The 14,758-nt window shown below is 41.4% G+C and overlaps 1 protein-coding gene across 1 annotated transcript in view; it reads left to right on the top strand.

Moving 5' to 3' along the window:
• The window catches only part of HCN2 (hyperpolarization activated cyclic nucleotide gated potassium channel 2), a 69,238-nt gene that overhangs the window by 20,056 nt on the left and 34,424 nt on the right, over positions 1-14,758 (top strand). The window lies entirely within an intron of this gene.

The following is a 14,758-nucleotide window of genomic DNA, read 5'->3' as shown; positions in this document are numbered from 1 at the left end:
TGAACAATGCTAACTGATAACAAGAGAACATGAAGGTATAATCTCACAAGATTTGTGACATGATCAACTGGTATTTTTGCACTTATCGCGGTATACTGAGACCGCCACAGCCGCAACGGATCCCGACAATTATCTTTGGATCCACCCAGCTGCGTGAGTGACAGCTGGCTCTGCCTATCCTATCTAGAGGCAGAGCCAGCTGTACCCTCCCCCGTCCGTTCCGCCAGTCAGCGCTAGAGGATCAGACAGGGGGGGGGGGAATCCCTGCAGGGCGCCGTGAGTTACAGTGACGCCTCTCTGCAGGGATAGATCGAGAAGTGAGCGAGCGCCGGTATGTGTTCGCTCACTTCCCGATCTACTGAGCCGTCCTGTGACAGTTTTATTGTCACAGGTCGGCTCAGATTATGAGGCTGAGTGAAAATCACTTGCCTCATAATTCTTCTTTAATAAAGACTGATTACAGTTAATAAGGGGTTAAATGGGAATATATTTTATTTATTTATACTTGTAAGGTGTCTTTAACTGATATTTGAATATTAAACGTCACTCCTTTGATCTACAAATATGAAATGGTAAATACATGAAACAATACACTGTTACCTTGTATTTACTCAATGACACTTACAGACCATCCGGAAGTGTCATTTCCCACAGGGGCGGCTTTATTTTGACAGCCACTCCTGCTGCGCAATATAAAGCAATTCACAGCTATCATTTTGTCAGCCGGTAATTGCCGATAATAGCGTAAAGGGCAGAGCAGCTGGATGAAAGAGATGCGTTGTTAAAACTGTGTTGAAGTTTTTTTAGGATGTATCTCTAAAGGTGCCCACACACCTTATGATAATCGTACGATAATTGTGAGAAATCCCGCGATCGTACGATTATCGTAAGGTGTGTGGGAGCCGTGCGTCCTCTGCTACTGTAAGGTCGCACGACTTTTACCTTAGGAACATGTTCGAAAACCAGCCGAACATCGTACGATGTTCGGCTGGTTGGTGGCATGTTCGTAAGATAAAAGCCGGACGGGCCGGTGTGCGCAAGCGCACTGCCCGTTCAGCATTGCGATCATCGCAAGTATGATCTGCCTGTCCAAGATAGGCAGATCGTAAGTTTTTTTAATTACCTTACAACCATCGCAAAACAAAAGTCTTGCGATGGTTGTAAGGTGCGTGCCCAGCATTATGTTCCAAATCCTCAAGTGGTTAATGAGAACATCTTTCTATTTTTTTAAGGGAGGCCAAAACGTGAATCCTGTCTCTCCCCTTTGTTACACTATGTAATTACAAGGCTGTAATTTGTTTTGCTATTTAACTATTTGACCAACATAATGACAAGAAAATGTTCAAAAAGTAGATAAAAATGTATTACCTGAAAATATTTAACCCTTTCATGACCAAATGTCATTAATGTTTAGATGCTCAGGCCAAATTTAGCAGCATCAGTATTTGTTGGTTAACTTGACTGCAACCCTGTGAGTAACTTGCATGCCTAAATATTTTGTTTTAAGGCATCCATTTTTTTCATGAAACCCTTTTTTTTATCGTCTGACACATGAAAAAAACAAAAAAAAACAAACACATTTTTAACTTTTTAAAATTCATTTTTTTGTAATATTTTTTTTTATTTCTTTAATTGTATCTGACAATTACAATATCAAACAGCTGCGCACTTCGACTTTCAGGCTGCAGTGTTATCTGGCAGGTTTTGTCAGTGAAACCTCTAGTATGCATAATATGTATTTGTCATAGCTGACATCGTGATAACGTGATTGGAAACCATTCTTATTGGTGGGGACTGAATGTGTTGGCTGTTACCTCTCTAGGAAAGGACATTTAATGTAACAGCATTTATTTTGTATGGAAATCGTTAGTTTAGTGATTGGGGATAGGGAGGGGTAAGAACCGTTTTAAAGGTAAAATGTTACAAATCACCTCTAAGCAAAAATGTCTGGTTGTTGGTTATTAACTATGAATTATGCAATCTAAAACCATAACAATGTTAAATAACAATTCCGCATAGAAAAAAAAACTTCAATTTTTCTTGGGTGGACAGGCACAGAGTTTGATCCCCTGCCAGGTTTTTTTTAAAATCTGAATGGAGCTCTTTCCAATGATGTCAATCTGAGATCAGAAAGCTGAACAACTCGCCTCTTCATGATTGATTTATAAATGCAAATTTGTTAACATAAGGTGTAGTTCAATGACTGTGGTAAGTGGCAGAGTGTGAACATATGTTAACATGGTAACAAGTGATGTAGTCTGAATTGTTGAGTAGAGGATGCACATACATGTTAGGACAATGGGATAAAACAATTTTATTTTCATGCCTTCTGTAGTCTTATTATTCTTTATTGGATATATGTAGCTTCTCCTCCACCCTATACTTCTATGTCATAAGATTGATAACTTCCAACTGTGTCTGTTTACAGTAGGTAGGGCAGTCCAAGTGGCCTTAGCAGAGTAGGTTTTGGTGTGACCAAACTGGCGAGAATTTAGTAGATCAGGACTGAGCTTAATGATCAAAACTTACATATAGCAATTTATGTACATTTCATGAGATTGTGTGTTTAATTAGAATGGGAGAGGCAGGCTTATGAAGTGTCTTCTGTCTCAGTAACTCACTTGGTGCCGTTATGCATTTGATGAATATGTCTCTACATAACTACCATGTAACTGCATGTTGCACTTACTGAAGTATACTTACTCACACCTTTTTACTATTCAGCTACACCATGTTATAAAGTACATGTCTGTTTTCTTTTTCCCTCAGTGCCCCACACTTAAGAATTCCCAGGACACATACCTTAATTCCAGGAATCTTCAACATTATGTGACCAGCAGGCTCCTTCTTCATCCCCTTTAGCATTGGCGGTGGGTGGTTCTCTGCTGTATAGACCAGTGCACGCGTTATGATGATGTGAGTCCTGGTCTGTGCACTGTTCCATTAAGAGATCAGGCTGTGTAATGACACACCCCCAGAAGTTGGGGAAGATACTGTCCTTCATTCACTCAGCAGAGGACCAGTGCTGGATGATGGAGAAGTACCTGTAAGACAGTTTGACATGGAGTTCTGCTTTAATTCACTTTCATATCAGTGTGTTATAATTGCCTATATTCATGGGCAGTTATTCTGCAGCTCTACACATCTAATCTGTGAACACATGCCTTGCATCTGATTCCACATTAATAGACCTTAGGGTTGCATAATAAGTAAATTCAATAATTATTGTGGTTTTTATGAACTGTGTAAAAGCTCTCTTGCCATGACGGCCCCTATTCTGTGATTAAGCTCTTTGGAGCAAAAAAAGCATCAAGGCTGTACGGAATGGAGATAGTTTGTGGTGCACATTGTATTAAACACTTATTAAAGCTGAACTCCAGGCAACCAGCTGAACATATGGCTTAAAATGGAAGTATGAGAACTGTTTTACCAGTTAAAGGAGAACTATGGGGTTAGGGCTTTTCCCCATAGTTCTCCTTAGGGTAACGGGAGGACACAAACTGTCACATTACTGTGAGGAGGCGGGAGAAAGGGTGTGGCTTAGTGAGCATCGTGCCAATGGATGCACGCACCTCGGCTCAGGTCCAGCAGAAAACGTGCATGCACCTGGGGTGTCCTTTGCAACTTGCTTGGTAAGGTAAAAACAGCCACAAACAGGAAGGGAGGGTAGCAGTTTGAGACCAGCAAAAAATAAATGAAATGGGGCAGTTTTAAACAAAAAAGTAAGCCTATTAAGTAAGTGTAGACATCCTGTGCTAAATTTAAAACAAAACAAGGTTTTAATATCATTTTAAATACATCGCATCTGATCTTGAGAACAGTAGAGCCTGAACTAAGGTGAGTCCAGTTGAGGTAATTAAGTATCTACTGCCTTGTGGATACCTTTTTACATGCAACCTTTTCTTCTTTTATATATTAAAAGTTGATCGTATGAGGCTATTTCAGTTTTCAATATAAAGCCTTCTAGTCTGCACTCTCCTCTATTCCCTGAAAAAAATAGAACAAGATTGTGCAATGCGTCTGACTCCAGCAAGTTGGTCAGATCTGCTCAAAATATACAATGACTTGTCATTTGGCTGGTTTAGTGTTGCTTTGGATAATTGAGTGGCACATTTTTGGCCATCATTATACAAAGGAATGAGGCAATCTGCAGAACACGCTGCCCTCCGTACACTTCTGCACATACTGTCCACTCTGATACCCTGTGGCACAGTTCTGGAACAACAAACTTTTATTAATCAACTATTCAATAAGAATGTATATTAAGTTTTATTCAACAAGACTGTAGATATAACAGTTTAATACAAAATGTTTCTGGCTTGAGAAGACAGAAGCCTGAAGGAAGCAAACAAATTAATATACATACTAACTACCCTACATTAGCCAGTGTAACTAACGAATAATTGAAAGGCAGACTGTTCTGTGTAAAACTATTAATAGCAACTTCAGTTGAAATGACCCTATAGTATGACCTGCTGCAAGGTAGACCAAAGTTTTTTCCAGATTTGCCCTCTACCTTTCTGGTTAAAGTCATTTGACATTTGATCCAATTCCTCCCTGAGGGCCCATTCACACCACCTCCAGATCACCTCCAGACCAGACTGTTTCCGGACCCAATGTATCCCAATGCTATTTCTGGCCTCTGTTCCCACCAGAGCAGTCCGGACCAGACCAGAAAAATACTGCTTGTCCTATTTTGTCTGGTCTGGAATGCACTAGAACGCATCAAAATGCATGGAATGCATCTGTAAGACTATTTTAAGCTAACAATTTATTTTTTTTTAAAATAAATTCCTATCGTGGTAAAATCGAGGCAAAAATGCAATGCCAGATCTGGTCCGGAAAATGGTGTGAACTCAGCCTGAAGTTGATTGACCAAACCCAGGAGATTTTATTTAGGACTCAACAAATCTGCGCAATGAGCTCATACAGTACTAGAGTACAAGAGTTATTTATACAGCCGTTGTATTCAACACTGAACAATAATACAGTGTTTTAACAAGCCTTAGTGTCACCTTCTCACTTCAATTGCTTTAGCTGGTGAATGACAACTGTAAACACAGCAGGCAGTGCCTGGGAGCAAAAGCCAGCCTGGTATTGGCTATTTTAAACTGTCAGCAGAGGAGGGAACTGAAGGAGAAAGTTCTCCTCTGCTGATTGACTGCAGGCAGTGGGCAGGTGCAATAGCCAGCCTGCTATTGGCTATTGCAATTTAAAATAGCCAATAGCAGACTTGCTATTGCTCTCAGACGCTGGATGGGTACTTGACGCCGGCTTTCTACTACCGGCAGAAGAGGGGTGCACGGAGGAGCAGCTATGGAACCGGGTCACCAGTGGGGGTCAGCAGCTGATGAGCCGGGGAATGCAGAGACGCAGCCGGCCTCTCCTCCCCGCTGGTGCTGGCTGCAGTGGTCTGTGTCCCTGCTGCCTTTGCATGCTCCTGTTCTTTTCCTTTTGATTTGTAAATAGTGTTTGGAACATGGACAAGCCCCTGCCTGGTTGTGGTACCTGACAGGCCAGGTGGCAAACCAGCCCATAGGGCTTTGGAGCGGCAGGCAATTGCTTTCAGATTTGGGCAGAGGTTGGTCAGCATAGGCAGTGAGTGATGTAGACAGTGGGTAAGAGATATGCTCATTTATTTTCATTTTTGATTTAGCAAAAGTAGGCAGTTATTTTTTATATATAATTATACACACCGTGGAGTTTTTAGAAGAAGTCTACATGAGTTTGTTATTGTCTCCCATTGTCTAAAATTAAACTGTGGAATTTAAGACTGTTGCTTCTGGAAAATCTAACTAGGTTTCCATTCAAAAATTATACCTTGAACATAAAATTGAGCTTGGATGCAAAATTGTGTGTTCGGAGTGGGAATTGTGTGGTAAATAATCCTGATTGCTAATTGCATAGTGGTTGGAATCTAATGAGCAGTTAGATGACAAGGCAGCTCAAGCCAATACTGTAATGAACCCGCTGTAGAGTCTGATATGTATAATTGACCAGTCAGCAGCACACAGTTTTTTTTTCATGAATTAAAGTGCCTTTTATTGATGTCTTGGAATAAAATATCACAAGGGGAAATTGCAACGTTTTGGGGGCAGCGCAATGTTCCCTTCATCAGGCTTTGTGGCACAGTGGCACTGCTCAATCCTGCTATGAGCTAAATGGAAGCCAAAGGTATCTGTTATAGTACTTAAGATCACAGGTACTCCTCAGAAAAAGAGCTCAAAGAGTATATCTGTCTGGTCTAGTGCGGAAACGTGTAAACAATATCCACAGCAAAATGTCGAACATGATAATGTCACCCAGAAAAAAGAATTCTCTACGAAGAAGCTGTTTATCTCTTCCCCTTGGTGTGTCCACATATGTGGTCAATGACCATACTCCTGAATTCATGGGTTTGGTGTTTTTGTTCAGCAAAGTGTACCTCCACTGGCTTATTGTGGCCAACTTTCTCACCCTTGGCAGTTTTGTTGATCCCTTTCCAAATGTCACTGCGGGCTTTTGAAAACGACGTTTGAAAGGCCCAATTGTGTTTCTCACTTATTCATGTGCGCAGGGACGTTTCAATATGTAAACGCTGTGTTCGGTATTGCAATTAAAATACCTTTTGCATAGTTGCAAGTTTCAGGTGTCATTGAAAGTCTAATTTGTCATGAGTTTATAAAGAAAATCATTAGTATATTTAATGTAAGCAGGTAGGCTCCTTACTAACGGTTGCAGAAAATCAACTGTGGTAGAGGTTAGGTTATATAATCTGTCCCAAAAACAATAAGCGAATTGTCAAGGGATTAGCCATAGATCGCCTGGATTCAAGAATATTCATTCTATAAAAATTCTGCTGTCATTTCTAGGACTTCAACAATGAATCAATTTTATTGATGAGAATCGTTGTTAACGATTCTCATTATTTATTAGTTGGACCCCTGCAACCGTTGCCCAGTGGTGAGGAGAGCTCCCACAAACTGCCCAGCTCCCCAACTCAATCTGCTCCGCCAAGCCAAGCCACCCCGGCACCGCCGCCATCGCCCACTCTGCAGCTCTCTCCTCCCATCTGATCCCTGCTGCTCTCCCCCCACCTGTATCGGCAGAGGCAGTGGGGATCGGAGGGGACACATACCCCTGCAGCGAGTGCCACGTCCAGCTCCTTAAAATGGATGGTGATTAGCCAGTTTCTGTGGCGGCTAGGCTGTAGATGGCACAGGATAGGTAATAGAACACAGGTAATACACGGGGTGCTCGGGTTTTTTTTTATAGGCAGATAGTGTCTGTCCCTTAGGTGTATGTGTGTGTTGTGTAATGTAGATGATCATGGCTCTGTGTGACCCTATGACTGATCACCTCGGTGCTGCTGCCTGACCTTCTGGGACTTTTAATGCTGCAAGATGTACATGTGTCAGTGTAATCCTAGTATTATTTAGCTGTGCCTTGGTGTGAAATTATGGGGATCAGGCTGATGGTTTTTAGTTCATGAACTCTGTGTTTCCTATAAAGTGCAGGTTGTTCTTTGGGGCCGTTGTTCTGCTAAAGGTACAGGCTGACTTTGCTGCATTGAGAGGCCAATGGACGGGGCCATGTATTGTAAATTCTTGGATGAGAACATCCTTCCCTCAGCCAGAACACTGAAGATGGATCGTGGATGGGTCTTTCAGCATGACAATGACCCATAAACATACCGCCAAGCCAACAAAGCAGTGGTTTAAGAAGAGGCACATGAAGGTCATGGAGTGGCCTAGCCAGTCTCCAGACCTTAATCCTATAGAAAATGTATGGAGGGAGCTGAAACTTCGAGTTGCCAAGCGACAGCCAAGAAACCTTAAGGATTTAGAGAAGATCTGTAACGAAGAGTGGACCAAAATCCCTCCTGAGATGTGTGCAAACCTGGGAACCAACTACAATAAACGTCTTACCTCTGTGCTTGCCAACAAGGGTTTCTCCACCAAGTGCTAAGTCATGTTTTGCTTGTGGATCAAATATTTATTTTACTCACTGTACTGCAGCTCAATTTATCATGTGTCTTTTCTGGATTACATAGTATTTGATCGGCTTCCCCCCATCCATATCTCTACTCACCCCCTCATAAAATTGTTGGTTGATATTCTGTCTCTATCACTTAAAATACACCTGTGATAAAAATTATAGACCTTTCATTTCTTTGTAAATGGGCAAACTCACAAAATCTGCAGGGGATCAAATCATTATTTTCCTCACTGTATACAAGTATTACTTTAGATCAAGTCAGATTGACGTGGGCACAAATTAGTATTGCTGCCACTTTTTCACATGTTTGCAATCGTTAAAAATGTGAATGACATTGCATTCGCATTGCGTTCACATTGATACGACCTGAGGATTAATCTGGGGAGGAAATATTTTTTTGTGTGTCTAGGATATACAAGCTGTAGCTTGACAACATTACTACTGCAACCGTGTACAAAAGCCTGTGCAATCTGTGAAAATGTAAGATAGGGTTGAGTGCATGTTACAAACGTTACTCTCATTTCTACATTTCTTTATCAATGTGATTGGATGCGAAAAAATGTGGTGTCTCACACTGTATGTATTATAACCCAACCTTTGTGTATACAACTAGATCCACTTCACGTCTTTGTATTTCAATTCATGTATGGTCAGATAAAAGGACCTGTGAGTTTCAGAGGGTTGCTATGGTTACAGACAGACATGCCCATCATGACAAAGAAATCAGACAAGCCGGGGCAGTGGTAGATAGAACCAGGACAGAAATGAGGTGTCAGTGGCAGCACTGAAATTAGCTCTTGGTTTTCAACATGCTATTTGATATAGAAGAAAAATGATTGAAATGATACATATACTGTCCAGACAGGAAAGTTCTTGTTAGAGCAAGGAACGCTGCACGTTGGATGTATGCACAACATACACAGATGCATGTCAGATACAACAATAGTCTGATTGTACAGTATGTTTGACAGGTGCTTTGCTTGCCTAATATGGGGGCTTGTCACCCCACCTTGTCACTTTTATTGTGTTTTAAAATGTCTTTCTGTGATTGGCTACCAGCTGTCCCTAGGCTATCCTGTCCGATCTGGAGCCACAGTGAAAACACAATACATTTTTGTACAAATTTGTAGATTGAAAAATACGTATAGCCATTTTATTTTTTATTTTTGGATGAAGTAGGGAAGGATTAGAACTCATGTTCGAATTTCTGTCAGGACTTTACTTGCTGTTCATATGCCCCCCTCCCTTCTCTAGGAGTTTATTTCTTAATCTGGAGACAGTTGTCATCAGAATAGGAGGGGGCATCTCCAAGTGGGGGACACTTATTACCAGCAAATAGTCAAACTTGAGATGTCTTCCTTACTTTGGGGTTCGAGGAGAAGATTTAATCTAACTTTATGTAGTGTCTTTCGAACCGGAAATGAGGGACACCGTGTAGGCCAGACCAATGTTCAACCCTTCTCTGTTCTATACCTAAACTAGTGAAAAGTTTGTTGGCGTTTCAACTGTCATACCAAATCCCTATCTCTTAATGAAATAAGTAGACCCAATATAGTGTTTTTTATGGTGTACTGTCAGACGTTTATGCTGTTTCTCATAAATATGGTGGCAGTCTCTTCAGGTATTGTCACTCTATGGCCACCCATCCCAGATGTGATTGACTATAAAAGCCAATTTCATTCCTCATATGTCCAGAAATGGTAATTAATAATAAGAGGCTACAAAGCACTGGCTGTTTAGATATTTTTTAAATGTATAGCTCCTGTACTGAAAATTTTTTGTGTGCTGAAGACCACATAATAAATTGAAAGTAATTGTTAGGAGGGGCACATAAGATAAAATAGAACGCCAGGTGTGTTAACATTTTCTGTGCTGATTGTGTAGGAGCAGGCTTTTGCTTCTTAGTGTCCAAGCATCTAGCATGGAGAACAGTGAGCAGCACAGTAGTGATATCACTAATGCTAGGTACACAATATGGCGGTCCGTGCCCGCACGGTAATTGTGCATGGAATCATCACAGAATCGTCCACCACTTCCGATCACGCTGGTGGGGCCATATTTTCTAATAGCACCCCAGTCAGGTGCCTGTGCAATCGCGCACAATCGCAGTTTAAAAACATGCGTGTCGCCAAAAAAGCTACATGTACCTTTTTTCAGTGATTGCCATGTGGATGTAACCCCATGAAAATCAATGGGGCCGCTCAGCAACTGATGTGTGCACCCGCACACGATCACACATTCCCGGGACGTGCGTACCAGGATCGCAGATGTGTAAACCTAGCCTAAATCTCACTTCAAATCTCCTTAAGCTAGCATTCAGAGGCAGCAGTCAATTAGATTCCACACTTTAGATAGACCACGATGAGGGACAGGAGTACATAGGCACCCTCACATATCTGGAAGTTAACTGCTATTTTTTGGAAGAGATTCCAGACAAAAGGTACATTTTCAGTGTACTGCTGAAACATTACTCAAAGCTCTAAATGTTTCCTTTATAACATGGCAAATCCTTCTCTTTTTATATACTGGTCCACTTTAATGGAAATATTTGGCTAACAGGGTGTCAGGTTTGGCACCCTTAATGTAATTTTTGGCTGGCTGCCTGATGTGTTTTTATGCCTCTGTGAACTAAACATCAGTTAAGATTATGTTAGAGATCAGTCAGTTTGTTTCTAAATTGTAGGATTATCTTTGAATTAGGATAAACATGCATTATGTCATGCTTTTAGTAGAGATATACAAGTTTCCCTGCTCTCTTTTTTTTTTTTTTCCCTTGTGGGAATCATAATCAAAGTGGAACTATGTGCAAAATAACAAATGACAGTCTGTCACTAGCATTCACACCATAGAAACACATTTAAGAGGCGCTGGAATATCAACGCTTATGCAAACGTTTTAGGTGCAGGAAAGTTTTTGTTTTTTATAAAAGCCCTTGACTATGGTAAGGCACCTCTCAAACGCACATGCCTCTCTCGATTGGTACCTGAAAATGACTCAAAGTAAGGAGCAAACAGGCACTTTAATTATATGGAATTTCAGCACCTCAAAGCTCCCTCTTCATCAGAGCTACAAAACTAAGATAAAACAAATAAATGAAAAATATTAAACCAAATGTCACGATTTGGGGACCAGGGCACGGAGGCACATGAGCTCCGGGTCTTGCGGAGCAGTATATTGTAAACGAATTAGGAATGTGCAGGGGTACAAGTCTCTTGAGTCGCAAGATCTAAGGAGCCGCCTGGTCTTCACCAGAGCCACTGACGGTGTGGATATTGAGCTGCAGGGCAGCTCCCAAGTTGCAGCTCTCTGACACACCCATGCAGGCATAGTGCCAGCGGGTACTCAGGGACTACAGCACGCTGGACAAGACACGGTACGTACAGTATACAAGATACAGAAGAGGCACTAGAGGGAAGACGCAGGGAACATGCGTGACACAGGAAGCAGAAATCAAAGGGAACAAACAGGTGTACCCACAGGGACAAGAGATACACAGGAACAGCAGAGGGGAATGCACTGGAGAAAAGAGGGAGGTGTACTATAGTGCAGAGCAAATGACCGCAGGAGGTAAACCACAACACGGCTATCTGGGATACACTGCAGCGAGGCTGCATGGAACAAGCAGCCACACAGGAGGAAGGCAGTCTATCAATTAAGTGCAGGTGCAAGTGCTTACTGAGGAGGGGATTACCATCCACTAGCAGGCCAAGCAGAAGCTCACTGGGAGCACAAGTAATCAAGGCTCACACTGGAAACATGTATCGCAGGGAAAAAAGCACACAAGAGATGGTGTTTATAATATAGGGGTGTACAAATGAATACTGAATTCAGGAGCCAGTATGTCCTGTCCAGAAGCCAGCAGCATTTTCTAGGAGCCAGCTCCACTGACAACCATTATAGAAAATGTCAAACGTTAGGAGCTAGCTGTATATTTTAAGAAACATTGGCTACCTGGCTTGTCCAACCTTGGTATTTAATTGTATACCCAGCTTAAGAAAAAAAAAGGGAAAGTTGTGCTGACAATCATCCTATCATTTGTATGCAAAAAAATGTTTTTTTCTTTTCTTGCATGTGATTGGGTACTTTTTCCAAAGTGAGTTTTAAGGTTCACTCAATTCATTAAGCTAGGAGAAAGAAACCTACAAATGACATCCAAATGGTGTCACTGGTGGGATTTCAAATCACGATAAAGGCAAGAATTTTTTTTTTGGTAGGTGCCAGATAACTGTAGTTTCTAGTTGATTGAGAGTTAATAGAGTTACTCAAGCAACCACTTGGATCCACATGTTACTCCAGGGGTGGACAGAACTAGTCCTCCAAACCAGAAGCCCACAGGATTTTCTTTAGGAGCTACCGTAGCTCCTTTGAAAACTAGAGGAAACCTCAGAAGTTGGGTGTTAGCTGTCATTTTTAGGGAGCATTGGCTACCTGGCTCCTGGGATTTGTCCAGCCCTGTGCTACTCCTCCCTGTCCAGGCCATTTTTCGCTCAAAGGTCACTTCTTTAATCATTTTGTTGTTGCACATTCTTTCTGTACATGAACATTAATTGTATGCACTTATTCATCCAAAAATCTTGCTTTTAAGGAGAAGGTAAATTTAAAATTTCTTTTTGTTTAGCCAAGTAAGCATATGCATTTGTTTTATTCTTATTTTTAGCCAACAAGGGGAGCTTTAGATCACTTTTCACACATTTTCTTGGGTCTCCTTAAGCCCCTTTAAAAAAAAGTCTATGGTTTACAGTAGGGATATCGATAATAGTATCGGGGCTGATACAGGGCTTTTTCATAAGTTCCTTTACTCGTGGAAACGCCCTGATACTAAAGGCCAATGCTGGCCCTTTTTTAAACAAGATCGGCTGCCTGAAGTCCTGCTTTTGCTGGGGACCTCGCAGCAGCTGTAAATGACAGCTCCGGTCCAGCCTCAGATCTACTCCTCCTTCCTGGCGCCCGCAGAGACTGGCACAGCACTGGACAGCCCCACACCCGACTATACAGCCCTGGAGCCTGGAACAAGCCCGTTTAGCCCTAGAGAGCCTGGCATCTGCCTGCACACCCATGGAGAGCCCGGCACCCACCTGTGCAGCCCTGGTGAGATTGAGCACAGCCCTGTATGATTGCTGTATAATTATGGATTGATGAGATCTGTAGTCCTCTATTGCTGGTTGCCATTCTCCATTGCTGAATATTCATGTATTGAGTAACAGTTTTTCATAACTATAAAGAAAGTGCCCTTAAAATCATTAGTCTGTATTGTTTTAGAAAAAAAATTGCATGTCCCTTTAAGAAAAAGTATTGGTAATTGATATCGGCAAGTACCTCAGGGAAAGCAATTGGTCTTTAAAAAATGGTATTGGGACATCCCTAGTTTACAGGTATGTCTTGTCATAAAATGTTTATTTGTAAAAAAAAAATCAAATGGATATGGTAAAAACCAATACACAACCTCAGTTTAAAAACATATGAACTTTAAAATAAAATAAAAATAGACCCCCAAACCAGTGTGTGGCTGGTGGGTTTTACTGATCTACAGAAACACATTGGTATGCATTGGTCTCCTCTAACACAGTAGCACACAGTGTAAAGGTGGCCATACACTCTACAACCATCGCAAGACTTTAGTCTTGCGATGGTTGTAAAGGGATTAAAAAAACGTACGATCTGCCTATCTTGGACAGGCAGATCGCACTCTCGATCATCGCAAGCCCGCCCTCCTGAGGGGCGGGCTTCCGATGACCGCAATGCTGAACGGGCAGTGTGCGCGTGCGCACACCGGCCCGTTCAGCATTTATCTTCCGAGCACCGTTCTAACCAGCTGAGAATCGTACGATTCCCGGCTGGTTTTCGAACATGCTGGTTCGACAGAAGACGTGCGACCGTACAGTAGAAACGGTCGCACGTCTCCGTTCACACTGCTCGATTATCGTACGAAAAACCGACCGCATACGATTATCGTACGATAATCGTGCAGTGTATGGGCACCTTAACATATATCACGGTGTAATTACTCACTCAAGTGATGGCTTGTCTATACTAAGAAGGTGGTACTGCATGATTTCTGATATTCATCCATCAGTTTAGCTGTGTTTTTGGATTATCCTCATGTATGCCTTTTTAATGTCCTTTTTAAAATAAGCTCAATGTTTATTTTTAAAATCCCTTCACTGAGTCTTTATGAGGCATGTTAGCAGCTGTGACCCTTTTTGATAAAAACTATTAACAGTTTATTCCCCTTCTGTTTCCACTGGCTTTTCTGATTGTCCTTTTTGGTTCTTTATTTGTATGTTTTAAAGCTTTGAGCACATAGCCAGTTGGAGGCTGTTAAGGGAAGACATTGTACCGCAAATGCAATGCTGATCATATTTATTTATTTATTACAGGTATTTATATAATTAAATAAGTAGTGATACACTTCGTTAACCTTCACCTCAAAAACACCAATTCCTAAATCCTATAATAAGCTGCCATGCTAATAATATATAAATATGTAAAAACTAAATGCACCGTGCTAAAAGGATAATAGAAAAGAATAAATAACTAAACCACTAATCCATGGAGCAATAACTCCAATACTGAATTTGATCATTCAAAAATACATATAAGTGTCCGTGTTCTATATGAAATTCATCACACACAAATGTCCATTTCTTGAGACAGTAATTCAAATGTTAAATTTATCAGCGGTGTTCGTATGTCTCGGTGCACATGAGAAAAACAAAAGCAAGCAGGGAGCCCACTCACCAGACGAATCTGACCATAGATCTATACCCTCTCTCTCTCTCTC

Source organism: Nanorana parkeri, unplaced genomic scaffold (genome assembly GCF_000935625.1).
Source record: "Nanorana parkeri isolate BGI_ZX_2015 unplaced genomic scaffold, ASM93562v1 scaffold466, whole genome shotgun sequence".
Taxonomy (NCBI): Eukaryota; Metazoa; Chordata; class Amphibia; order Anura; family Dicroglossidae; genus Nanorana; species Nanorana parkeri.
This window is presented reverse-complemented; position numbering and strand designations above follow the sequence as displayed.